The sequence below is a fragment of the Tachysurus fulvidraco genome, chromosome 2 (assembly GCF_022655615.1).
Source record: "Tachysurus fulvidraco isolate hzauxx_2018 chromosome 2, HZAU_PFXX_2.0, whole genome shotgun sequence".
Lineage (NCBI taxonomy): Eukaryota > Metazoa > Chordata > Actinopteri > Siluriformes > Bagridae > Tachysurus > Tachysurus fulvidraco.
This window is the reverse complement of record NC_062519.1, coordinates 12,003,528-12,029,411: the sequence shown is the minus strand read 5'-3', so window position 1 is coordinate 12,029,411 and position 25,884 is coordinate 12,003,528. Positions and strand designations below refer to the sequence as shown.

Below are 25,884 nucleotides of genomic sequence, written 5' to 3'. Positions count from 1 at the left end.
AGAGATCTATAGTCTGGATGTGATTTTGTGTGTACATATGTAAAAATAAGAACATGAAGGAAATAGTGTTCTAATAACATAAATTTGAAAAAAAAAAAAAAAGAAAAAAAAAACTTTCACATATTGTGGCATTTAATTTTAGGCTATATAGTGTATAAATATGTTCATTTTCATTTTTCAAGAAATTCACAAATTCCTATCAGGCCCAAATGAGAATACGGCAGACCACTGGCATTAACACCTGTCCAGTGCTGATGCGCGCTCCCGCTCCACATTCACTTTCAGTGTGAGAGTGAAACGGGAACGCGCGCGTGGGATGAGCGGGTGCGCGCTCCGTTGAGGAAACGGCCGTTTCGGAGACAGCCGGGGACAAGAGAGGACATCTACATTCCACTCATCAGTACCGCATTAAACCGAGATCTGCTCGCACTGGTGTACAACTCGACAGAGGAATACAGGGTGAAATTGGTGCTTCCTCAGGTAAGAAGCAAAACGTCGATTTCGATCATTGCGCGGTTCCTGCGAGCCGGACGCAGCGGCCTCACCGCACAGGCTAAAGGCAGGTGCACGGATAAAACAGGCAACACATAAAGCCGGTGATTCTGCCGTTTCATTTCTATACACGGAATTGAAAGATGAGCGATCTGATCTGGAAATCCCCAGTTTTTCCTTCTCAGCCGTACTTTGCGCATCGCTCCGTGATGCGCTGTCATCTTTTGCTTGTCTGCGCAAATGATAAACAAGCCGCTATATTCGTAGCAACGCACAAGCTGTGTGTAAGAAAGAGTTTGACAAACATCGTCTCTTGACTACTCAAACACAAAAGCCATTATAGTGAAATACGGGCTTATATAAGGCTGATAAGTTGTTTTTATGGCCGAATGCAGCCGCATGCTGGGAGGGGGACAGATACAGGGGAGGATGCTGGAAGTGCCTCTGTCTCTGCGTAAAACGGGCCTATAGTGCTGGAGATGCAGAAGTGTATTATAAGCTGATTGCAATAAAATGATTGTTGGGTTATCATTGATCCTAATTATATTAGCTTACCTAGTGACTACGTAATATCCTGTTCATATTTGAGGGGGGGGGGGGGGGGCTAAAACTTTATGCAGAGGTCAGGGACGCAGTTTATCCTTGTGAAATTTTTGTCCACATAGATATAATGACCACGTTAAGAAACTACTAAACTGATGGAATACATTCAGAATCACTAAGAGGTCTACTATACACACAGTAAGCCTGTAAAAGAGGTGTTACCATCAATCTTAAACATCTGCATGTAGTGTATTTTTAATGCTTTAATCTAAAATGTCTAATTATGTACCTTGAATCTTATGTACCTTTTTAAAGATACACTGTATCATTGTTTCTAATTGAATTATAATAATACATGTATAATAATAAATGTATAAAAGGTAAGGGTACCACCTTAGCTACAAGGTGTGGTAAAATATTTGACCTGTTTTGCCTGAAAGTGTAGACACTAATACATATAACAGTTTATTACAAGATCTTTCACAGTGGTAAAGATAGTAATAATACAGTATGAAGAAATCATTACATGGTAATTCTACATCACAGTTTTGTGTATTACATAGTGCTCACTTACAGAAGATGATATTAAATGCTGTGCTACAACTGAAAATATAGAAAATAACAATAAGCTGAAACTTTTGTCATTTTTCACATGAAGTGATTTGTGAAAATTGTAACTTATGCATGGTCATGTGTTAGCAAAAAACAGTGAAAGTTGAATTATTTGCTATGGAAAATTACAACAATGTAATTAGGTGTTTTGTAATGTATATCAGACTTTTCAACAAGAAGAAGGCTTAAAAAAAACAAAAACAAAAAAAAACAACAACAAGGAACCAGTACAAAACTTGAGCGGATACTTTCAAGGTATTATTACATTATGAATAATTCAATTTGCAGCATACTCAGATGATCAAATATACACTTTCTTTTAAAAGAAATGTAGTTTAGGTAGGATAGTTTGAGTTCACATTTTGCTTTTCATGTTGACACCTTTAATTTCTAACTTAACGTCGACAGATATAATGTCCTGTTGTGTAATTACATCCAGTAGCATGGGAAGCCTTATAACAATGGCTCTGCTGACTGAACAAGTTTTCTACCATGAATTAAATATACAATGAAGCTTGTATTTATAGCCATGTGACTTTGCCAATACCCCACTCCCACAACTCCCTCTGAGCTGGACCATTTGGTGTGAATGACCAAGAGATACATATGTCATCATCTTCATTCAGATTGCAGTAATATTTTGTTCCACTGAGGCCTAATTTACCCTAAAGTGAAATGTGACCCACGGTGTCTGATCTCCGAATGTTTGATTGTTGACAGAGATCTGTTCACCTGAATGGGAAAAAGATATTAGAGTCATTTGGTCTATTGTGTGAGGTTAATTAAAGGAGTCCTTTTATTATCTATTTATAAAAACAGTGCAAGAACAATAGTGGTTCACCGTATATTAGGATGAAAACTGACTACCCAGAGCTCCAATTTGAGGACAGACCTCAAAAATGATGAAAAACTGGCATACTGTAGGCATTTGGCTAGACTTACAGTATTTTTCTACAATCAAACATTTTATTGTTAATTTCAGTGTATAGAAACTTGCAGATAGTGACTTGCAGTTTCCCTGCTTGCTCTGAACTGCAGTACTGTAAATCACCATTAGATGGTGACCATTAAACTACTGTGTGTAGCTCTTGAAATAATATAAGTGACATTGGTATGATCTGAATTATTGGAATTTGACAAAAGTAGTATTGTAAACTACAGATTTCATAATTGCATTGCTTTCTTAGTTTTTTCAGTGATCGTAGCTTGAGCAGTTTTACCTGTTATCATAATTTTCTGCCATGTGGATTAATTTGAAGTAATCCTCCTGTTTGGCATCATGTTGTAGATATGGCATAGAGTGGCATTTGTCCTTCCATGCTGATCATAGCAGGTACTGGATGTCTGCAATTAAAATAGCATTAGAGGTAACATAATCATCTCATCTCTGTTTCTAGAATAATACAATAAATGTCCCCAGGAGAATCCTAAAGTCACTTCTTTAATTTTTACTGTACAGTATACACACAGGATAATATGTGTTTAAATGTAGTTTTTTTAGTTTTATTGTCTAACAACAATGTTTATTATTGCCATGGCATTCTATGACTTTTTGTTATATAGAACATGACATGCACAACACCTTTCCCTCCACTTAAGATTATCCATATCTTTATATAGCAATGACTTCTCCCCCTCACCCTGAAGCCAAATGCCAAGCAAGCTCAGGTTTCTCATACAGAAACTGGATGCACACCTTTTAGTTTGCTGGCTTTTGTTTTTTTCCAACGGTCTATTTTTAGCTCTGAAACAGCAGCTTGCTCCCGTTGAGGGGTGAGTTATTGTGAGAAGGGTGCGTCTGGAGGAGGGCACGATTAAAAGGGATCAGCAAGAGAAGAGCATTCCGCTTGTTTTAACAGAACCTTGTGTGTTGCTAGATTGCTCCCGGGCCTTGGAACAACAACGAGGATGGCAAAACAGTATTGGAGGACTCAAAAAACACAAAAGGGCACTCTGTCTGGGTTCAGTAAATGTGCTGTCTGGTTATGGATTTAAAACAATAGCAAAACAAGAATAGAGTGTCAGCTGTTTGTGGTCTTGAATCAATGCATTTTGTCCTCTAGCATATGCATGAATTTCTTTCAATTATTCATGACTGGAAAATACCAGTACCTTCCATTTAAAACAGCACAGTTATCACTTATTTGTGATTGAGTATAAGTCTCTCATATCATTAGATTTGTGAATGGGCATGGGTTTAATATGTCATTTGTAATAACACATTGATTATAAAAGTAAAACCTCACCGGCTCTGGTGTTGCTGGGAAACAGCATATATTTGGGTGGCTGTAGTTTTGTTAGTCAAATAGTTTTAGGCCATGTTTGTGCAGTTCTATCATTTAGGGATGTCAGATCATCATCTAGTGTCCTCAGGACACTAAAGAAAAACAGCAGTCCTACACCATTTAAACTAGGACTTATTTTTCTTATTTTTAGAAAAACTTTATAATTTTAATAAATGTTCTGATTATATGCTTATCTAAAATCACATATCAGATCAGGACTCAATCTGATGCCTAACTTAAGTATTCAATTCAAATGTATTTGTATAGCGCTGTTAACAATGGACATTATCTCAAAGCAGCTTTACTGAACATAAGAAACATAATACAAGAAATATAAAAATTAATATTAGGTTTATACAGTATATAAATGTGTTTGTATTTATCCCCAATGAACAAGCCTGAGGTGACTGTGGTGAGAATAAACTCCCTTAGATGGAAGAGGAAGAAAGCTTGAGAGGAATCAGACTCGGAAGAGAAACTCATCCTCATTTGGGTGACACTGGAGGGTGTGATTTATAAATATACAGTCTGACAAATGTGTACTGATGAGGAGGTTGTTGTCCTCAAAGACCTCATGGAGTTGGCATCACCTCTTAGAATGTCAGAATACATCATGAAGCAGAATCTAATTGGACCTGGTACATCTATAGATGCCTCAGTATCCTCACCGGGTTGACCTTATCTAAGTGAAGTAAGGGAAATATAGGAACCAGTGTACATAGAAAAGGTAGTTTTAAAAAAAATGCTGGATTTCTATTTGTAATACATTTTTATTGGAGTATTTAACAGTGCAGGTATTAACAACCTCCTTAAATTTATTTTATAATTTGATGACTGTGTCTATTTTCAGTCTTCAGCTCTTATAATTGCATGATTATGTGTAATTATTAGCAGGCATTTGAGTTTTCCTTCATGCTCTCTTTACTGTCCTGTTGGACCTTCAGCCTGTTACAAGAGCAAACTCGGTGAATTGTTTGACAATGAAACACCATTACAGTCCTCCAGAATTAGACATTAATGCATATGCCTATAGTAATTGACTGCAAAGGGCTTTTCTCTTTCATCTAAATCTGTATTTCCATATTCAGAGATTTTCCCTTAAGCCGCAATGGATTCAGAAGAGAAGGAAAGTCCTGACTGTAAAAATGGAATCCATAAGGGAATACATTTTTTGTAACCAGTAGACATACTTTGAAGTTTTTTGCAATTCCTATTTTGTTTGTGTTAAATTGTTATTTCTGGGTAAAAAAAAAATACACATGGCTGTAGCCTCAGATCTAACACACTGATCAAAGTCAGTTTTTTCTCTTAAAAGCACAAAGAACTTAAAACAATGACTTATGTTGCTTTTGTTCATTTTATGTGCATCATCAAAGCAAGGTAGCCATCTGTCAGGTATAGTGTTCTGTCTTGTTTTTTTATATTCACTTTAATGTATAGGATGAGAACAATAGCAACATATAAATATCATGATAATATCTGCATAAGATTTACTTTAGGCCTGCACTATATTTTAAAAAGCTACCCACAGCAGTAGGGCAGATGTTTGAGAATGAGAAAAAAAATATCTAGTGAAATGTCATACTTGTTTGTATAGAGGATGAAAATGTCCTTTATTTTAAAAGATATTACTGTTTCTGATGATACATTCATTGCCCAGTGTAGACCTTAATTTGAAAATGAGATGGCTCTGATAAAATATATGTTGAAATTGTACTCTGTCTGCAATATTCCTCTAGATTAAAAAAAAAAAAATTCATATGTTTAGATGAACTGACCACTCAGCATTACACATTACATGCATGCAATTATACTATTATTTGCTGCCACAGTTGAAGTCACAAGCACAAAGGAACTCCTAGGCATGAACAAACTTTGGTCGGAAACGTTATCCTGAACCCAAGATGACAACAAATGAACTGGTGACACCACATTGAAGTTTGAAGGTAATCAGCAGGACAGGGAGTGTTCAGATGAAACAATAAACAAACTGATTAGACAGACTGGGAATCAGTTGTGAAGCATGGGGATGGCAGCATCATGTTGTAGAGGTGTTTTGCTTTAGAAAAAAACATCAATAGAAAGGTTTATCTAGTTACACTGAAGCAACATCTCAAGACATGAGCCAGTTAAAAGTTATATGGTTGTAACTTTGTGTTTCAGCAGCATAATGATCCAAACCCATGACCTGAATTCTGTTAGTAGAAATGGATTAGTGCAGAGTATTGCAAGAAGGTTGCGGAAGACTACCCCAAGCATTTGATTCAAATTAAGCGATTAAAAGGCAATTTCACCAAATACTAAAAACATTTCAAGTCAATTCAAGCAGGTCTTATTGTCATTTTAACTGTATGTAGTTTTTTCAGTCCACAGAGAATGAAACAATGTTCTTATACGTGCTAGATAATATGCAGAGCTCCATAAAACAACACAGAACTAAAGTCTATGTAAATTGACACAGTTTCACATAAAGTTAATGTGTGTGCAAACAGTGCAAGACAGGAGACAAAGCAGACAATACTATATACTACAAGACAGTACAATACACTACAGTACACAGTGCAGTACATAGAACAGCACCCACCATGCATTTCTTTATAATATACATGTATATGCTTGTTATATAGTAAACAAAAGCTGAATCTGTCTCATAGCTCTTATTTTACATTCACCACTTATGAAAATAAAGTAGATAACCCAATTAACCTGAAATAGAGTTTGAATGTCTATAGCCTAGGTATATGTAAACTTTAGTCCTCAGCTCTATTATTAATTTTTGTTAATAAAGGAACATATAGAACATATATATATGTATACATATATATATAATGTTCTATATGTTCCTTTATTGAATAAAAAAATACATACTTAAAAGCTTCCTGAAAGCCCTATCAAATACTAAATATTCTGTAGGTGTTTCTGCATTAGATTAAATTATTTTTGTGTACATACAGGCATACATTTTCTCCCAAATAAATATAATCTTTCTATGACTCAATTTAATGGCTAAAGCCAGTATAACTGTTCTTTAATGGTTGCAGATAGACTGTAAACATGGCCAGAGATGATCAATTTTAGACTTCATATAAGGACAAATGCTTCAAATACTCACACTCAGAATCCAGCCTTGAGTAGATTAAGATCCCCTCTGAGGTCAAGAATTGACAAAATATATTAATGATATTGCTTCCATCAATAGGTAATATTTGGTTAGTTTAATATACCTACAATTTATACGAACCTATGTGTAACTGTATAATAATGTCATAAAATTTGTCAGCTTGAATTTAGTCTTTATTTTTGTTTACAATATTCACAAACTCGTAGTTTGATACCTAGTAGTGACAATTATAAATTAATAATTTATTGTTATGACTATAATTTGTATCAATAATTAATCAATGGTGGGGTGCCACAAGCCACAAGAATATCCTCAAAGCATTTTGGTATAGATTAGTAAAAAAATCTGTACTTGTACTTTACAAATTTACCCCTCCTTCCAAAAGATGGTATTATGAAGATTCTGGCGGTTGTCTAACTAGTTGATCCAGAGTTTCTCATAGCTGTTCAACTGGATTTAGATCTGATGACTTAGAAAGTCATAGAATATGATTTACATTATTTTTATCCTCATAAACCATTCCATCACCCTTATGAGACCACGAACATCATGACAAGGATTTCATCATACGATGAACGTGACCAGTTAGTTGAATTAAAATTAAATGCCCCCACTTCATAACAGTCACTAGTTTTTCCCTTTAATTGGTCACCTCTAATTTTAGTATTGTTTCATTATAATTATTATTATTTACATTTACAGAATTTTCACAATTTTTTCAATGTATACAAATACGAATAATTGAGGGTTAATGGGCCTTGCTCAGGGGCCCAGCAGTGGCAACTTGATGGATCTGGGATTTAAGCTAAGTAGTCTGACACCTTAACCACTAGGCTACCACATATAATAATGCTTGCTAAGAGATATTGAACATAACCTACATTAAATAATGACTCACTTATTGACAGGAAGTTACTTATGGATCCTACTTGTAGCTCAGTTTATGTATGTCTATCTTTCACTGAGTAAGAAATAATTTTTTTTGGCCTTACAATTCTACCACTTACGTTTTTCTTTTTGAGTCTGTTTGATTTAGTATAGTTGATAGCAGGGAATCCGTTAACAGGATTTGTCTTGCTTTGTTGCTGCTGTGCATCTGACCCTCAGGCTCCTTTTAACCTTTGTGTAAAGTGTTTTTCCCTGGATCTAGGGCCATTTGAGTGCTCATTAAACGGCAGATGTCTGAAGAAAAGCACATATGGGTATCCATTAGCAAGAAATCCTAAAAACACACTTGCTGAAAAAGAAAAGTTTTTTTTGTTTATTTTCTTTTATAGTCTGTAAGATACATAATTAATTATTTGTCCTTTTCTTCTTCTTCTTCTACTTCTTCTTCTTCTTCTTCTTCTTCTTCTTCTAAATGGAAACTAAGTGCAAATTGTGATATATTCATTATACTTTTTTTGTAGATCACTGTAAAATTTAAAATGTCAGATTTCCACATGATTTTATAAAAATAATTACTCATAGTCAATAAAAACAGGCTAATGTGAAATAATTTATTATTTTAGATTTATTTTAAATATTTAAGACATCCTGCTTGCAAAATGTTGCAATATAATGAAACATTTGTCAACATTAATATAACAAAGCCATAAAAGGTGGATTAACACATCATGCTGTACAGTACTTACGACTGGTTTTGATAACATTCATTGCTACCTTTTCAAAATGACGCCTGATTGTTTAGGAAAATTTGACTGTTTAGATGTCACTTGATATGACACAATTAAATATACCTAGATGGTTGTGGCAAGTTGATCACTTTTCTTTGACAGAGACCTAAATGGTAACCAAACCCAGGCCTCTGATCACAAAGCTCCACTTGTTCAAAACCCCTGCTCTTAGAACAATGGAGAAAAGGTTACGATGCAATATTGAAACCTTTTTTCTTGTCTTAATATATTGTTTGACATCCCCCATTGCACAGACCTGGATATTCCTGCTGGTGTGTGGTAGATAACAAGCAGTGTTAATGGCGTGGTGTTACTGGGGTCAAAGGGTCAGGGGTGAAGACCACTGTGGCAGAGGCCCACGTGCTAAGAAACATCGTTATTATCACAAGATGCACATCAGGCATGCCAAGTGACATGTAACAAGCAGCTGGGTCTGTCTGTGGATAAATAACACTGGTTTGGTACCAGAAATATAATATTGTAGTGAGACTTTGTGATGTCACTAAGAACAGCTGTAAGACAACACTTTAAAAAAGGGGTGTCCAATCTTATCCAAAATGGGCCGGTGTGGATGCAGGTTTTTCTTCCAGTCAAGCTGGAGCTGCACCTTTTATTCCACACATTTAATCAGTTGACCTTGGCTTTCAAAATACTATAAGTTGTGGCTTCTTGGCATGGCTGGAATGAAAGCTAGCACCCACACTGGCTCTTTATGGATAAGGTTGGACACCCATGCTTTAAATGAATCAGATCTTCTGTTATGTAGAAAGGTCATTATTATAATGTAGAAAGGACAGTATTTACATTTACATTATATACTTGTTGGAGCCTGGTTCCTCTCAAGGTTTCCTCATATAATCTCATGGAGTTTTTTTATTGCCAGCTTCACCTAAGGCTTGCTCATTAGGGAAAGTATATCCCTATTACATCATAAATATTGATGTAATTTTAAAGTTTACAATTTTTATTCTGTTTCTATGCATCTATAAAGCTGCTTTGAAACAATGTCAATCGTTAAAAGCGCTATACAAGTAAATTGAATTGAAATTGAAATTGAATTATTAAGAAGGTGGCTTTATTTTTGCCACACACAACAATTGCAAAATTCTTTTCTTCACAAATCCAAGTTTTGGAGGTTGGGATCAGAGACAAGGGCAGCTATGAGATCTGGCCCAAGGACCAAGCAGTAGCAGTCTGGCAGTGCTGGGGCTTGAACCTTCTGATCCACAACCCAGAGCAACTTGACCAAATTGACAAATCTGGAGAACAATGGGGTAAAAAATGAAATAAATTAAAAAAATGTGTCTGGCAGGCAGCATCACATGACAGCTGACAGAAGAATGTTTGCCTGTCTCAAAAACAATAAGAAGAAAAATTAAAGTGATAACACGCAGAACACATTCTGTCACTGTCTATAAGCCATGCTTGTTCACATTTCCCGTCTTTTTCACCTCACACCAGCAGATGGACAGTGGAGGCTCAGCTAAAGTAGTTCTCCTTGGGGTCTGCCCCGGTATCCTCTATAGCCTTTTGATATTTAAACTTACCCAGCTTGGCCCTCAGGGAGGCACCCAATTGTCTCCATTGTTGGGCTAAAACTGGGCCAAGAAAGAGAGGGATGTAGGGAAGGAATAAGATTAACAGAAAAGGGGCGGAGATAGATAGAACAAGAAAATGAGCCTTGGCAGTCATTTTCACTGTCTTGTTAAATTTCTTGAGGGGTGAACCGAATGTAAATTGCAAGACAAGACAGAAGGGTTTCGATCCCAGAAGATTGTTCATCCTGGAATGTTTGCAGTTGAATCGAATTGCTTTAGGCAATATATATCACAAGGGGATTTCTTTGGTTGGCAAATAGGAAGATAAAGAAAGATGTGTGTGTGTTTGTGTGTGTGTGTGTGTGTGTGTGTGTGTGTGTGTGTGTGTGTGTGTGTGTGTGTGTGTGTGTGTGTGTGTGTGTGTGTGTGTGTTTGTGTGTCGTGGCTGTCTGTCTGCCTGTCTGTCTGTCTGTCTGATGTTCTACGAGTGGGGGTGGACAAGAGAGCTATTCCACCACCTCACATTGGGGCAACTTGGTCTTTGTTGTTTTCTATTGATTAAATATATAAATATATAAACACATTTCTTATTTATAACGTACCAAGATTATCTGGCTTATTCCTGCCTAGTGGCATAATAATTATTATTATTATTTTTTTTTTGTAGGTAAACTCCTTGTTTCAGGTGCTAGAAAGAGATACTTAGCACCTGCCATTATGCATGTATGGCACAAAAGAGATTTATGCAAAATATCTGCACATGCTGTTGGCCATTTGTAGCAGAACCATTTCAAATTTCTCTTAAACTGCAATCAACTGAAAAACCACATACCGAAAAACCGGTATTGTGTGTATAAATGAGATGGAGACAGACAGAGCTGCACAAAGGGATATCAGACAGATAAATGAAGTGCCCAGAGCAAAGCATTTAGCTTCAGAGACTGCTCAATGAAGATTTAAAGAATACATAGCTATTAAGGATATTGGAGAAAAAGATCAGTGACTGAATAATTAGGGGTTCATAATTAAGGGAAAACTGATTTAAACTAACATAGTTTATTAAGAATATTCCAATGCTAATTTAGGTAATGGCAATTAAAAATACACAAAATAAAATAAACAACAACAGCAAATGAATACTATATACTGTTCCAAATTTAAATTACATTTGTGTTATTAATCATTTGGAATTCCCTCTCAGATAGGTAGCCATGTTTTTTGCCTCCCAGGCCATTTGATGCAATGGTTGTACTGATTCAAACGCTGGCCATAAAATATTTAATTACCAATCTTGCTATGCAGGTTATGGTGTTCATTAAGATGTTCTATTAATTAAACATCCAGCCAGAGGGTTTTATTATTTGATAAATGTGAACATAATAGCCAGTAGGTCAAATTTGTTGTTAAAGTGTCACTAATATTTGTTGACTATAACTCATTATACGCTAGTGCTCTGCCTTTAAATCGAGCTACAATGGACAGAGTTTCATGTGATCAGACAGTGAACACGATGGTCCTTTCTCAGCAAAGGTCAAGAAGTGATACTTGTGTAAATCTTGCCCATTCTTACTCTTGGCCCTTATCTTTGCATTTATCATAGGGAAAGAATAGCTCAGTAGCTCAGGTCTTAGTCTATTTCTCACTGTCCTGGTTGTAAAATTTGCTGATTGCTTTTTCTCTGACGAGGTTGTAAGCTACTTTTATTCTCTTAAAGGTCGTAACCTAAAGGTCAATGTCTGTGCTTCTCTCTTTTGAAGGTTGTTACTGAGGGAAACTAATGCTCCTTGACCTCATGTGAGTCCATCGATTCTCACAAAGTGCTCAACATCTAATCCAGAAGTGCAGAATGATTATAGCGTAATGGACCGTAGTAGGTTAGGGGAAATGTCAGAGTGCAGTACTGCCAAAGAAAATAATGTGACATTACATTCAGAGTTGCTATAACTCAGTGTGATGTACAAAGGTGGGTAGTGTAGCCAAAAATTGTACTCAAGTAATTGTACTATTACTTCAGAATAATATGACTCAAGTAAAAGTAAAAAGTAGACATCCAAATAATTACTTGAATAAGAGTAAAAAAGTACTTGGTGAAAAAACAACTAGTACTGAGTAACGTCTGATTTATTTTTTAACACAAGACAACAATCAGACGGACAAAAATACAAAATAATCTTTAGGCAAATTATGGCTCATCCAATCAATAAAATAAATTAAAATTAATTAATAAAATAGCTTAAATTAAAATAATTCAGGTAAATTAAAGTACTTAATAAATAAAATAAAAAAATAATAAATAAAAAAATAAATACACACAAGTAACACAATTTCCAAACCTTTATACTTTTTTACCAGGCAGAACTAGAACGAGGCAGCCCATAAATTCTCATAAACTGTGTGTGTGTGTGTGTGTGTGTGTGTGTGTGTGTGTGTGTGTGTGTGTGTGTGTGTGTGTGTGTCTGTCTGTCTGTCTGTCTGTCTGTCTGTCTGTCTCCAGTGACAGAACAACAGAAGGAAACACACATTTCATACCAGGTATGCTGAACAGAAAACTGCACACCGGTCAACGTAAAACGTGTGTGTGTGTGTGTTTGAAAACATGCAGAAACAAACTATTTCACCAAAAAATCACTCAATGATGTCACTATTAAACGTCACCGTCTGCATTGCCGACGGTTTATGTTGCTAACTACCCCGTCCCGACACTGAGATTGAGTATGGTAACGTGACGAGCCTGCACAGCTACATTTGATTGGTGAAACACAGTCACGTGGTAGAGCCTTAGCAGAAGTTTCTCTCTCTGTCAAAATAAAATTGATGCGTAGAATACCAAAGAGGTAAAAAGAAAAGTAACACGCTCACTGTAGCCTAATGTAGCGGAGTAAGAGTACCGTTTCTTCTTCACAAATCTACTCAAGTAAAAGTAAAAAGTACAGTGATTTAAAACTACTCCTAGAAGTATAATTTTTTCAAAAACTTACTCAAGTAAATGTAACGGAGTAAATGTAACTCATTACTACCCACCTCTGGTGATGTATGTCATACAGTATGAAGGGGATTTACAGTAGTGTAGAGTATACAGGGGGGTGGGTAGACACTCTTCCTTGGATAAAGGGAGCTTTTATAAAATATTTATTTTGGCATGAGATGTTATATGTCTCTTGGTTGCCCCTGTTTTGCTCCAGATTGTCTCTGATTACTCTACTGAAGTATTTTCTCTATCTATATCCTGCATATCAGTATTCATTAGATATTGATAGATTTCCTTAAAAAGATATTGTGTTGATAGGAACTGAGACCCACTACATAAATTTCACATAATTACAACAAAATTAACTGTTTCAGTAAAAATTGCAAGCCAGCAGTGAACCAAAATTATTGCTTAAAAAAAGCATCAGCATTATTGTAGTATGTATTGCACTATTGGGTTATATCTATATTTAAAAAATGTATAATCTTATTAATTTTAGGCAGTGAGAGATTCCTTAAATACAATACAGTTGTCAGTATAGTAGTTACTGACAGTGACTGTCGCACCAAATAAAGCATTACATATACTGTAGTAACCATGGTTTTGGTGCAAGTGTTTCATTCCCAGGAATAATAAGCATGCCTCCAGGTGTTTCACAGAGGGGATTCTGAAATTCAATATTTCTCAAGCAAGCAGTCTGTACTGTATGTTCTGATGACTCTGTCACCATACTGTTCCATGTCTCATCAGGGAGTAGTAGTTGTCAACATGACAATGTTTCTCTGCTCGTCTTGACATGCATTTTGAGGGGCTCAGTGCTTGGAGGGATTCTTTTCCCCTTACCAACCCCCTCTCTCTTTAGCAGATCTCTCAGAGGCATGTTTGGTGTAACAGATCAGCAATAGTGTTTACATTCAGAACAAGTGTTCATTAACTACTATAGGGAGGTGACATCACCATGAGAGTTAGCATCAAGTACCATTCTGTCATGCAGTGAAGAAGCTGAGAAGAAGTTGATATTGCCCTCTGAACAGTAGAATTGCACGAATTAAACAACTGAAAAACAATTACAAGCATTTAAACATAAAGAAAATGAAATGTATACAATCTTTTGCTAGGTTTCTTATTGATTTTGAAGCAGATGTTTGGTCTATACTACAGATGGCTTTTCTCTGTTCAATAATTATTTATGCAGGACTACTGAATCTTGCAGTCCAGCTGCTTTGCTCTATTGTCCCCTGAAACATTGTCTTGTGTGTGAGTGTGTGAGTGTGTGTGTGTGTGTGTGTGTGTGTGTGTGTGTGTGTGTGTGTGTGTGTGTGTGTGTGTGTGTGTGTGTGTGTGTGTGTGTGAGTGTGTGTGTGAGTGTGTGTGTGTGTGTGTGTGTGTGTGTGTGTGTGTGTGTGTGTGTGTGTGTGTGTGTGTGTGTGTGTGTGTGTGTGTGTGTGTGTGCGTGTGCATGTGCATGTGCATTCGTGTTAAAGAAGGGGGTGCATGAACACACTGGCGGGAAACCAAGGCTTCCCCTGCATGGTCCAGACTTATGGCAGGCATTATGGGAGTCTGGCCAGCAATTAACTGAAGCAACGACATGACCTCCTGTTGATAGGGAGGCTGAACCCACACACAAGAGAGGCAAGATTGAATAGGCCTGCATGTGGCAGCCATTCTGTGACTGACATGCAGGGAAGTGCTTTTGTTACTGTTTAACGCAGTCTCAGGTTTAACAATTTATGTTGCTTAAATGTGTAAAATAAGTAAAGTGTGACCCTACCAGACATCAACTCAGTAGTTGGATTACTGTCTGACAGATTACTAATTGTTCATCTTCTGTATCCTAGCCTGTTACTGACCTAACCTAATCTAACTTGTGCCTTTCAATAGTCTATAGTGACCATTTTTAGATGTATGGTATATATGACACATATTTAATAAACATAATGATTATGATACAGCAGAGTGGTGCACCTAAAACAGGGGTTGCTACATGGAAGTGGAGTTCTTGGGGCGTATGGCTAAGATACTCAGGGTCCTGCTGTTTATATTGGACTCAGCTCTTTGTCTTTCTGACTAAGACATATGTGACATCTGCTCTTGTAAATGGATAACCTGATCTTAACTTCTGACCCCATCCATTGCCTGAAAGTAACATTAATTATTAGGTGGCATGGGTTCTGTTTGTTATATACTTGACAGTTCTTTAAACATTATAGTGCTAAACTCTAGATGGTGTGTAAGGTCAATACACAGACATGCATGCTTAAAAAAGTAAAATAAACTAATATTGCCACTCATATGCTATTCTGCTTAAATCTAACCAAAATAATTGATTGATAAAGTGACGTGACATACAGCTAAGTACGGTGACCCATACTCAGAATTTGTTCTCTGCATTTAACCCATCCAAAGTGCACACACACAGCAGTGAACACACACACACACCGTGAACCCACACCCGGAGCAGTGGGCAGCCATTTATGCTGCGGTGCCCGGGGAACAGTTGGGGGGTTCGGTGCCTTGCTCAAGGGCAACTCAGTCGTGGCCGGCCCGAGACTCGAACCCACAACCTTTGGGTTACGAATCAGACTCTCTAACCATTAGGCCACGATATCACGATATCAAATAACTTCTGATATCTGGCATTTCTTTTTTTATGTGATTGAATTTATAGCAAAAATGAATGGAAATGAAGGAAATAAATAGAGATGAATAAAAAAAAGGATGAAAGAGGAAGACCGGCTACTGAGTGTAGTTTGCCTGTGGCAGCAGCTGCTCTCGACTGCTTCAATTAATCTGACCCTTCAGAACACTCTCTCAGTACAAGAGCACATACTGTAGGTTTAAGATCAATTTAGAGAGGAGGAGAGACAGAGAAGGAATAGAGGGTATGGGCCTGACAGCAAATACACCAGCTGTCACAAATCCAAAGGCTCCTTTTTTATTTGTAATCCGCTGACTTAATGGTTATTTGTGTATACATGGTTGAATTTAGCTCCACAGATGCATTGCTAACAGGCATATTAGCCTTACTCAAATATCCATGTACAGACTGTTTGAACTATTATGTAGTGTTTGAACTGTGCATTGTTCTCTTCATACTGCATATGACACACACAGCTTATTTAAAAAAAAAACATAATTTAATTTTTGCTTATAATAACATATGATCATTATTAAAGTTAAAGGGCAGGTGCGTTTAGAAAACAGGTGTCATAATATTAATATTGTGATTTTTTTAATTGAGGACTTTTAATCTTTAAGCACACACTAATGTAAACACCAAGATTTGATGATGGTAAGAAGAAACATTTTATAGTCACGTATACAACACAGTGAATTTCTTTCTTCACATATGAGGGTAAGAGTGCAGGGTCAGCCATGATGCAGCACCCCTGGAGCAGAGATGGTTAGGAAACTTGCTCAAGGGCCCAACAGTGGCAGCTGTTCAACAACCCAGCGCCTTAACCACTTGAGCCACCACTGCCCCATTTCAATGTTCTCACTGTCTCTAGAACAGTACTGAACGGATATTTACAGTTTTTCAAAAGCTGTTCTGCTGGGTTTAGTTCTTGTGACTGTGAAGGTCAAAGCCTATGATTTACATTGTTTTCTTACTCATTAGACTATTCACAGATCCTTCATGGCCTGTGGATGGGGTCGTCATGGAAAAGATGGGTCAGCAAAAACAGAGAAAAAGTTTTCCATGGAATCTTCAAGCTTCCCCCTGGAGAAACTTGACCAGGGAGCAGTCAAAGGATAACAACAACATACTGTATAGATATTATATACAACAATTCAACATTTCTAACAATAGGAAAATATATTTGTCTATGTAATAATAGAAATGATTCTCATTGTACTTTAGATAGAGGTTTCAACATCATGTAGATCCAAATATACTTCTAATCATAAATAAACGTAAAATCTTAAAATATATATGAGTATTTAGGTCTTCCTATTGAACCATACTATATCACATGGTGACGGTGCAATTCATAAAACCATGTTTGCAGCAAAAAGCTAAAAATACCTAGTAAGCAGCACTTTTAAAAGTAAATAGATTTAAAAGTGATAAGAGAGGTCAGAATTAAATGACCAATCTGGGTTTGAGATGACAGGTAGGCTGATGTAACTCAAATAATCATGGTGGCTTTACTACACACTTCAACAGTAGCAGACTACACTGGATTATACCACTGCCAGCCAAGAACAGGAATCTGAGGCCAAAGAGGGCACAAGCTCATTGAAGATAGTTGCACCAAACCCAAGTATGCTATTGCTCTGTAATGAGTTGTCCAGTTGATGGAATTTAAGGTTCAAATGTACCGGGCATCCTGTTTGTCTGTGTTGTGTTCCACTCCAGGAGGTCTTTTGTTCTGATAATGTGCCTTGTTTTTTTGTGGTTTAGTGTATTAGTTTTGCATAATAGAGGCTGTCTGTTCGTGTGCAATATGGTCATCTCTCTCTCTCTCTCTCTCTCTCTCTCTCTCTCTCTCTCTCTCTCTCTCTCTCTCTCTCTCTCTCTCTCTCTCTGTCTGTCTGTGTCAGAACCTTTCTTTATCCCTCTTTTGGTTCAATGAAACTTCCTAAATATTTAAACAATGCATGTCTTAAAGAAGAACCATTTACATTTAAATAGCCTCAATCATGTTTGTATGAATGCTATTATTATTTTCTTTGTGCATACTCTTACACTGGCTGTGTTAATGCATGTACTTTATGCTGAGTAGTACACTGGTAGAGATTGCTTAAGAAGCTAAATTTATCACGCCTCAATACACAGATTGATGGCAGAGTTATTAGAAGACCTGTTTACTACTACAGTATTGTTAGTAGTCTTTAAGTAAAATGTAAAATCTTCTGAGAGTGCCTTTCACATAGGATTGAATAATTTACAGACAGATTACAATGTCAAAGATTCACTAAGATCATTTGCAGGAAATCATCCTAAGTCTTCTAGAATGGACAAATTGAATCATTAAAATGCTAAATGAAATAAATAAATTTAAAAAACTTCTTGGACATCTTAGTATATTTAATTAACATGAGACATGACTTCCCAAAACTTGTTTGTGAATACTGTTTGTGTTTTCTTCATTAGAACACTAATACCCTGTCTAAAACTGTCCCCTTAATTACTCTAACTATACACTATATAGACTTTTTATGTATGAAGTCTTTTAGAAATTCAAATAGAGCTTAGTGAGTGCATCATGAACTCCATGAGCTTGCTGTTTTAAAGCCAGATTTACAACCTAAATATGTGATTTTAAATACCATCAAACTGGCTGATGACCACTCCATAAATGTGTCCATTTATGTAGTAATCTAATAGATATCACTCATATTATAAACAGTTTTTAACACCTGTTACTGTTATGGTCAAATGTTAATATTTACATTAATACATTTTTTCAAAACAATTAAAACATGAGTTGTAAAAATGATCTAATGAAAACAACTGAGTCTTTTAATCCACAGTGCCTTTGTTTTGTATCGAGCAACACTGAAGCCCACACAATGGACGTCAGAATCAACAAGGGAATGTAAAACTTCACCCACGGCTAAGGATGCCTACACTGCCATCCATAGAGCTGTAATTGTCCGACTGTAAGAGATAAAAACAAACAAACAAAAACTTTTACAAGAGGTAGTATTTGCACGTAGCATTCCTCTGTCTAAGAGCTAGAGAGGAGCAAAGAAGATTCACTACTGTGTTTGATCAAGCTTAACTTAAAAATGAAGCATTTGTTTATTAGTTTTAATGTACGTGGTTATGCTTTCAAATGAGCCCCTGACACAGAATAAGCGACAGTCAGCTATAACATAACTGCACCTGATATAGACTTAAAAATTTGTGTTGGCCTTTTGTAGCTCATATTGTTCTCATGGCATCTTATATCATTGTGTTGTCCAAATAGCTCTAAGGGAATTCAAACAAAATGGCATCAATCTACAGTATATACAGATCAATATGTGTCTAATAAATGTTTGTTTTCATTGTTGGACTTCTGAAAGTCCTTTTCATGTTGCAGGGCTTGTAAGCTGAATGTGACAGAGGAGGTAGTTAGTTGGTTGCCCATATATTTGCATAGATCTCATGCTCTGGTTATGATGTGATCCTGCATTGTCTTTGACCTTGTTTATTTCAGTCTGAAGTTAATCAAGAATGTTCCATCTCCTATAATGACTTGTGAGCCGTTATTTTAATTACTGGTATTTAATACCTAATAGGAATAGACATAAGAGGGAATGCAAATTACATTGAGTCACTGGTTTTTATTACAATTAATCTACACTTTTTGGTCACTTTATTAGGAACGCATATACAGTACACATTCTTACAATTGTCCAATCAACCAGTCATGTAGAAGAAATGCATAAAATAATGCAGATCCTGGTCCTGTAATTCAGTTTAATATAAACATCAAACATCAGACTGGGGAAGATATGATCTTTGACCATGGTATGGCTTATGGTTTTGTTAGAGGCAGTTCTGTGGTAAGATCACAACATGGCTGAATCTTAGGTTGGTCAGGCTAGAACATAAGGCCACATCAGGTTCCAAAGAACAGGAAACTGTGTTGACAGCAGGTACAGGCAGTTTACTTAAACTAGACAGCTGAAGACACCTGGTCTTCTTTTTTACTGGTCAGATTCCTGTTCTATGTTGAAAGGAGTGGGACAAGATTTGGTCTTCATCTCTTCATTTGTAGCTGATGGTTATCTATTCCTGCTCACAATGGTCATCTCTGATTGTATGAAGGAGGTGTTGCATGTGTCTAACACGTTTTTAATTGTCTGGATAGAAGTGAGAGGGTGCAGAAAAAAATGTGGTGTGAACAGTGGGTTGAGGAATGGAGGTCAAGCTCAGAACGAAATGCCTTTCATCTCTCTGTATATTTATGCATCTGATATGGTGTATGTGAATGTGTGTGCCGATGTGCATCCATGTGAATGCATGTGCTCATGTTTCTGCCAAGATGGGGTTTTGGGGGTGGGTGCAAGCCCAGGGGGCTGTTTATTATTCATGAGGTGGGCTGGGAGTTGGCCAAATGGGCAGCAGCAGATGGGAATCTGTGTTTGGTGTCAGTGTGAGTGTGTGTGTGAGTGAGTGAGAGAGAGAGAGAGAGAGAGAGAGAGAGAGAGAGAGAGAGAGAGAGAGAGAGAGAGAGAGAGAGAGAGAGAGAGAGAGAGAGAGAGAGAGAGAGAGAGAGAGAGAGAGAGAGAGAGAGATCTCCAAAATCACAACAGCAGGGATGCACCAAGACAGTGAGAAGCTCTCCTGAACCAGTTTCAGAGGCATTTATATATATACACACACATACACATCCTTTTGCATACTCTATTTTACTAGTCTATTCTTATTCAGGACACACAAAGACACAGTGCCCCAGACTTCTGCGCAAATGTGGATTTAAACCAAGAGAGTTGGCATCATAAATCACGTACTGATTGCATCGGAAGGAATTTACCATTGCTGGAGATGCCTTGGGGTGTGGGCCAGCTCTGTCTAACCAGGACAGGAAATCTTATGTGAGAGGTAATGCATTTGTGTTTCTGGTGACTCTACATTTTCTGTTAATTGTCATTTTAGTTTCTAGAGAAAGAAGGCAATGTGTTTAATGTGCTCAGAGCTTTGTACTGCTTGTTCCATGGGTTCAGTGAAATTTGGATAATTGTTGGACTGCTTTGCTTAACAAAACTGGACGGTTTGGAACCTTGTATTCAGAGTGATATTATGGCTATCCCTTTGTTGTAGACTTTTAGTTTTTTTAGATTTGTCTCTTTGACTGAAAAAGGTCATGTTGATGAAAATATATATATACACACACAAATATATCATCATATAATTGTGTGCCTGTGAGAAGTGGTTCTCGTCTGATCTGGTGTCTGCACAGTGCATCTATGATGCGCTTTTCATGTTCTACACTACTGGGTTCAGATGATAACTAATGTATGAAATTGTAAGAAAGGGTTATTAGAGGCTTTCAGTTTAGACACTTACTAATGAGTTTGTCTGTCACAGATGAACTCGTATAGCAGGTGGTGCTATAATCTTTCTTTATAATCTAACAAAACATCTGTTGTAATGATTCCTGACAGTCACACTTCATTCTTTATGTCGCTGCCTGGATTTGTTGCTTAGTGGTTATTTTCTGTCAGGCTGATTATGTGCTTTTGTTTCAGCTTAACTTGAGGCAGATTTTCTGTCATTTATTCAGAGAACTGTCTGGGATCATTGATATAGCTTTCAGATTTCAACACAGGAAAGACAAATTCCAATATACAACAGAATGAAGCATGCAAAAATAGAGCATAGTTATTATTATTGTTATTGTTATTATTTTTACAACCTGTAGAAATACATGTTAAATAGAACTGGATCAGATTTTATTTGAGGGAAACTTTTAATAAGCTCATTTCATGCAAAATTGTAAAAGAAAAAAATTGTTCTGTCCGTTTTTTAAATTTTTCTTTATTTTACACAGCATTGGTTACTACGCCCCATCCAGATGTGAAATACAGTGGTACTCTAAAATGCTCCACCATTAATACCATGTCTCTTGCCTCCTTTGTCTTATTTTCTTTTTCTACATGGAAAAGCTAAAATTGTAAATGCCATATTGCCATTTTAGTTAATTATCTATAAGTTTCTGCAAATACTTATCCCATTTAAAAATAGCACTGATTGCACCGAGGATAGACTCTTTTGGCAAAGCCCCCTACAAAAATAACACTGATTATACAACAGTTTCCTAATGATGCTTATTGAATAAACCAAACATCCGGATATGGGACTTGTGCAACAATAAGCTTGTGTTCTGAGAAGCCAACAGAGTAAAGATTGTGCATTAGTGTGCCAGAGATGGAAAAATCCATCCTAATCTTAAACAAAAGGATGCGGATTCTGGAAAAAGAGTTTAAGTGAGGACTGGATTTAGTCTTGAACAATGAAAAATCTAGCCTCTATCTTTTCATAGACAGATTATTTTAACTCTTAATTTTCTTTTAAAAATGTATAAATAAAAAACTATATAAATATGACTTTTTATGCGCTGATGAACGTTATCCAGCTGCCAAGTTCCCGAAAAGCAGTGTTAATTGTTCTTTGTTAGATGTGCTAGCCTGTTTCTGCTATTTTTATCGCTGTGTCTCCCTCTCCACAAGAAACCTGAGATAATTCCACGTAATGTCCTTGTGGTTACTGTCAGTAAACAAACCTTCCACATGAAAGATATTATTCTGAAAATAAAATGAAAGTGTAGAAAGTGTATAGTTACAGTCAGGAAATTTGGTTGAAAACCTGACAAAGAGTTCTGGGAATTTAAGGGGTTACAGAGAACCACTAAGGAAAAAGATCTCAAGAATAATTTGAACAAATCGATTGATTGATTGATCAATGACAGTGAAGTTGGATGTTGAGTCACTGTAATCTGAATGAAAGTTAAGAACATGTTTGCGTTAACACCAAACTTTGCTTCTATCTTCTAACTTTGGTTCTAATCAAAACGTTACCTTTTCATAATTTATGGGTGATTTAGATTATTTTGCAAGTATAATACCAATGTATGCACAAAGCTCATCTCTTCCAACAATCTCTTTAGATTTTACAAAATAAGGATGTCAGTTTCTGTGATTTAACCAGTGTCATGTAGAGTTAGGGTTTAGTTTTTGTTCACGATAAAATGTCCTGATTAACCCCTATTACTTAAATGTCATTATTCAATCATTAGTACAACATATTATCTGTTGTGAATTACACCATATAGTCAAAAGTAAGTGGACACCTGCCTTGTAAAACATGATAGCTATATACGTTTACGTTTTAAAGTTTATGTGTTTTGAATAATGAAACTTTCAAGTAATTTCTGTAAATTCTTGTGAGTTGAACGAAAGTTTATCTTCAAGTTGAGTTTACTTTTACTTTTTTACGAAAAACCGTACATTTTTAATGTACAACAGGGGAACTTTTGTTTCTAAGTTAAAACCTGTTTTATTATGAAATGTTTTAGTGTGATCATAACACCCATATGTGGTTGTTAAACATCCTAATCCAAAAGCATGGCATTAATATGGAGTTGGCGGTCGCTTTGCTGCTATATCAGCCTCCACTCTTCTGGGAAGGCTTTCCACTAGCTTTGAATGTTGCTTGGGGATTTGCACTCATGGGAGCATTACTGAGGTCAGGCACTGATCTTAAGTGAGGAGGCCTGACATGCAGTCTGTGTACCAGTTCATACCAAAGGTGGTTCAATGCAATTGAGTTCAGTGCTTTGTGCAGGCCAGCTGAGTGCAAATTTCTTTGTGCAGGCCAGCCGAGTCCAAACTTACCTTGGCAAACCATGTCTTCATGGACCTCACCAAAGCACTGTCATACTGAAACAGGTTTTTGCCCACTTACAGTAGTTGCATAGTTAGTAGAATCATTATATTGCATAGAAGGACATTCTACACACGTTACTTAAACTTTTTGGCAATTGTTTGTGGAAGGCCAGCATATTTACACTGACATTTAAATTTATGGCATTTAGCAGAAACTAGGGGAAGTTCGGTCCTTTATTTAAGCACCAGAACATTGAAGGGTCTTTATGCATGCCTTCATTATAAACTGATATGGATGTCATGGCCAGGCCTCCACATGCATTTTGCCATATAACTTATTCATTTACCTTTTATTAATGTAAATAAATTGGATTTTAAATAATTATTGTCCTGTGCGGACTGTGTGAGTGAGTGAGTGTGTGTGTGTGTGTGTGCGTGTGTGTGTGTGTTTGTTTTGTCATGAAAAATACTCTATACTAATCTATATTGTCAAGTTTAGCAAGAAAGTCCTGACAAACAGAAAAGTTGAACCTTTTTTGTAATTAACTAAAGTTGTCTTTTACTTAATTTTAAGCTGTTGAAAAATTGAGAAACTTTGATAAAAAGATCAAGAAGAAATTTATTATATAAAATATAGCTAGATACATATGTACAATACTTGTGCGTATGTACAAGTGTATGTGTATTTTGTGTGTGTGCCTGTGCGTGTGTGTGTGTCTGTGCGTGTGTGTGTGTGTGTGTGTGTGTGTGTGTGTGTGTGTGTGTGTGTGTGTGTGTGTGTGTGTGTGTGTGTGTGTGCATGTGTGTGTGTGTCTGTGCTTTTCTGTTGTGTAAATGCACATTCAAATTTATCATATTTGCATGGTGTCCCTGTAACCAGACATTCAACAGAAATGTGCACAGATTTAGGACAGGCAAATTCACTTGCTTTGTGGTTATAGAAAAATACAATTTTATAAAATTTTATCAGGAGCTAATACAAGGAAAGAGAATATTTATTATTTTACTATACCCACTACTTTCTATAGTAATGGCTACACCCGTTACATGGAGAGAACAAAATGTGTTTGAATATGCTATGCAGTATTTGGTGTGTATCTGGAGGTAATGCATGTTTTGCAAAAAAAAAAAAAACCACACACACATTTCCCTTGAAGCTTAGATATGGACTAGCAGTGCTTCAGAGCGTAACTTCTGGTTAGGTTTAATTACCTAAACTTAAAGTTTAATACAGGTTTAAATGTCATGTATTTTGGTTAGCTAATTGAAGACTATATTCTAGGAGGTAACCTGCTGAACATACATTTTTATAATAAGTTTTATTTAATATGCATCAGGATCATATTTAATTGTAATCACTTAAAAGCAACAAAATGGATTTCATTTGATTTCGTATAAATAAAATGTATAATAAATGGTACACATTATAGCCAAAACCATGTGGATGTCTGACCATAACCCCTATATGTGGCCAAATTCAATAGTAATGAAATTCCTTTGAAATAGGATGTTCATCAAGCACATGGGTGCCATGGTCAAGTAAACACATATTTTTTGGCTTATACCTGCATATTTTGTTAGTGATGTGTGATGTTATAACAGTTGACTCTGCATGTATAATGCATTCAGCTGAACTGACAGCTAGGAAAATGCTGCTATGGTGAAATGTAATGCGTATATACTAAGCGGATCTTGTCCAGTGACTCGTTAGCCCTTTAAACACCATCAGATCAAAAGACAAAGCGATTTCTCCTTCAGTGTTCATCTGATAGAACAAGCTTATTTCTGTCTCATAGAATATTCTGTCTGACAGTTTTTCAGATACTCACAATAATTAATCCGTTTCCTGGAAGGGCCTTTGTTTGGAACTTAAGCCGAGCATTGGAAAAAGAATAAGCTCTCAAGTGTATTGATTGTTATTATTATGCAAAGCAAAATAACAATTAGTCCATATCTTGGGAAGGCTAAAATATAACAGTCAGAATTAGTGCTTGTTTAATATTAAAATAAATTGTATTCAAATTTAAAAGCAGAATCGGTGACTTGCTTAAGTGAATAGAATCACAAAAGAAAGAAGCGTGAAAGAAGCAACTCCTAAATTTGCTCTTGGAGCAGTGTCTTGTAAGTGTTATTATGCAGTTGATGGATTTCTAAGGGTTTAATTAATGGATTTGTCAACAGCTAAGCTTTCACTCTTCTTCTGTCCCTGCACACATGCACCCTGCTGAGCACAGAGACTGAAGGGGTCTCAAGGGACTGTATTCTCACCTCTTGCTTTGCTCACAAATCCTCCATATGTAGTGAAGGGGTGAAGAGTGAGTTG

General features: G+C 36.4%; 1 protein-coding gene across 26 annotated transcripts in view; it reads left to right on the top strand.

Annotated features, from left to right (window-relative positions):
- The window catches only part of nfasca (neurofascin homolog (chicken) a), an 80,906-nt gene that overhangs the window by 13,312 nt on the left and 41,710 nt on the right, over positions 1-25,884 (top strand). For 11 of the 26 annotated variants that reach the window (XM_047809277.1, XM_047809298.1, XM_047809292.1 and 8 more), the window contains exon 1: positions 285-480. The exons of 3 other annotated variants lie outside the window; for them this stretch is intronic. The gene's annotated coding sequence lies outside the window, so the exon portion shown is untranslated. Of the gene's footprint in view, positions 1-284; positions 481-20,400; positions 20,508-20,607; positions 20,779-25,884 lie in introns of those variants that run through there. 12 more of the 26 variants (XM_047809304.1, XM_047809328.1, XM_047809323.1 and 9 more) reach the window with 4 other exon arrangements.